Genomic DNA, 3,193 nt, shown 5'->3' on the forward strand with positions numbered 1-3,193 from the left:
CACAATCTCTACCGTGAGAGGGGAGGAAGGGTTCCCCTCCAACCTCAAATAACGGCCACAACCGCACACCCTCCCAGGGCCACCAATAAGGGTGTGATCCCGAACCCTAGTAAACATTTCCAGATCCCCTAGGCCATGTGTAGCAAGATTTAGAGGACCCCCCAAATCCAGGTCAGAGGAATATCAAGGCCAAGTTAGAGTGTGCAGTGGCAGCTTCAAGTTCCCCCATAGAGCAGTTCCAAGAAGGAAGTTTCAAGGGCCCCTTCATCAGTGTCTGGTGAGGCCCTATACTCAGTCCCTAGTAAACATTTTTATTCCCCTATGATTCTAGGAGGGGCATTTCAAGGCCCAATACACCAGGGCCCTGGAGAAAGTCTGGAGGCCCCCAAACTCTAGTGAGGAAATTGAGACCCCAATTTGAGTGCCTTGGGGAGTCTCAGCCTCCCTTACCCCACACTAATGCAACATCCTCCTGTGAGTGGGTGGCGGGAGCTGAGGCTGCCTGGTTCACCCCAGCTCAAATTCCTGCCCTCTCATTTGTATTACTGAGGGTCACAGTTGCAGTTACTGAGCACCTACTGCATACCAGCCTTGCATTCACCAAGACCTGAAGAGGCAGAGGCCTTTGTTAAGTTTAGTCCCCAGCTGGGGAAACTGAGACTGTGAGGTTGAGTGGGGACAGGGCCTGGATCAGACCCAAGAGGATGAGTTTTGCTCTCAGGAGTCTCTGTAGTGACCCAGCAGGGGGACCATGGGAGCCATGGAGGACATGGGAGCAGGAGAGTAACCCAAGCCAAGCAGAATGTGGAGACACTGGCCATGCCGCGTGGCCTGGGCTGCAGCTCCCCCTTTGGCCACCAGGGGCCATCCCAGCCTGAAAACACGAGGTTGCCCAGGCCCTTGTCCCGGAGCCAGCAGGGAACCGGGGCCTACTTCCAGAGCCTGCCACTGCGACCTCAGGAGGGGAAGTGAACCGCCTGAGCTTCAGTTTCCTCCTTTGCAAAGTGGGGCGATACCGGGGCCAGCCTCACTGGGAGAGGTAAGTGAGCAGATGCAAGTAAAGTGTTCAGCATCCAGTGGGTGCTTAATGGATATGTGGGCTACTTCTCAGGCAGACGGACAGATGGATGATGCTGAAACCTGGCTACTGGGTGTTTTTTGAGGGAGACACTCAGGGCCATTTGGGACACGCTGGATCCAAGGGGCCTGAGGAACTGTCCAGTGGTCTGGGGGACTGGGCCCAGGGATGCGGAGCACTCAGGCTGCAATGACCTCCCTCCCTGTGGCCAACGGAGCCAGAGCTTCCTGTGGGAAATCGGCCCGGTGACAGGCTCCTGGCTGCCTGGCATGACAGCTGGAAAGGGGTGAGCTCCCCATCATCAGGGGTGTGCAAGCAGGCAAGGGGTCTTCAACAGCACCTGAGCCAAGAGGGCCAAGCCAAGAGGCCTGATTCTCCAAGGACTCACCAGGAGGCGAGTCACAGCCTCACAAAGCGGGGCTGAGGGTGGCACCACCCAGCCACTGGATTCCCCAGTCAGACAACAAGCTCCAAAGGGTTAGAGAACGGACATTCCTCGGCTCCGGGCGCCCAGCAGGCCACTGCTGCCTGCTGAAACATAAGCTGGGCCTGGCCCCATGGGCTGCGTGTTTTTCCAGTGGCTTCTTTAGCCACAGCCTGACCACAACCCAAATTCCGTTGGGTCGGCCATTTCTAGGTGTTTATGTTCAGCTGGGCCAGACAGCAGGCGGGGGCCAAGGCCAGGGGCCCAGGCCTCCCAGAAGGCTAGCGAAACACCCCCAGGCCCTCACCCCGACATCCCTCTGCCTAGAAGCCCCCCACTAAAGCCACTCCATGGCCAGTTAACAAAAAAGGTGGGGGCCGATCTTGCTGAAAAGGCCCAGGCAGAACTTGTGTGTCCCATGAGGAGGGCCCTACCACCCTGGCCAGGCCTGCAGGTGCGAAGACACAACCCTGACTTATTTGAGCTGCACTGTTCTGGCCTTCAAACTTTACAGTCAGCTTGGGACCAGGTTGGCAGCCACAGCTGCATGTCAGAGGCCAGGGTTGTGTGTGAACAGCCCTGCCTTCCTGTGGGAGCCCGGGCAAAGTATTTCCCTCACACAGCCTCAGTTTCCTCACCTGTAAAATGGGGATAATAAAGAGAACTTGTCTTAAAGGTTGTTGACAAGATCCAACCCAACTCATGGCAGGTGCTTCACAAACCTGAGGACTCTTCTATCCCTCCTGGCTGGGTCTGGCTCTGCCTCTCCCATCTGACTGAAAGCTCCCTGAGGGCAGAGTCTGGTCCTCAAAAGGAGGTAGTGAATTGGGGTTTGTCTGACTGTCTCCCTCTCCTGCTCAAAATCCTCACAGACAAAGGTAAACTCTAAAACTAGCATTCAAGGCTTTTGGACATCTGATCTGGTTTGGCAAACTCTTATTCACCTTCCACAGCCCATATCAAAATGCCCTCTCCTCCAGAAAGCTTTCCCTGGGCCCTCCTCTCGGGTTCTCCTAGCCCCTGGCCCTCTTGCTAACCCAACCCTGACCTTATAGGCTGGGGCATCTGTGACCAGTGCTGCCTCTCCCTTCTCACTGGGGCTCTGTGAGGGCATTCCTGGGGCCAAGTTTGTGCACCCACAGGTCTACATGTAGACATCACATGGGAGCACGTGTATGCCCATCTGCATGTGTGTCCCTGTGCTGGGCCCCAGGACAGGCAGCCAGGCCAGCTCCCACCAGACAGTGGCATCTTTATGAGGCAGAGGGAGTGGGCTGAGCCAGGCCCCTTTACGACGGCGCCACAGTCAGATGGGGCTACTCTGGCTCGGCTGGGAGCTTACTCCTCCACCAACCCTCAGCCGGGCAGATCTGGGGTGGGAACAGCGGGCCTCAGCCTCCACTATGTTGGCGCCATGCCTTGAGTGCCACAATTAAAACTCCAGCTCCATGTGGGGCAAGGGGAGGCTGGGGCCCAGGGACAGGCTGAGTCCTGAGTGGGAGCCCTGCGCCCGCCCTGATAGAGGCCCCACCAGGCAGCCTTCGAGGACATGCCTGAGGTTTGGCAGCACCCCGGCCTAGCTGGCCCCCAGGGCTGAGTCAGCAGGAAGGGATTCAGGACTTCCCTGGAAAAGCAGCTGGGACCTTGAGGCACGCCCCCAGCTAACCCCTCCCCAGTGCCCCGAGAGAGTG

This window comes from Lemur catta, chromosome 1 (assembly GCF_020740605.2).
Source record: "Lemur catta isolate mLemCat1 chromosome 1, mLemCat1.pri, whole genome shotgun sequence".
Taxonomy (NCBI): domain Eukaryota; kingdom Metazoa; phylum Chordata; class Mammalia; order Primates; family Lemuridae; genus Lemur; species Lemur catta.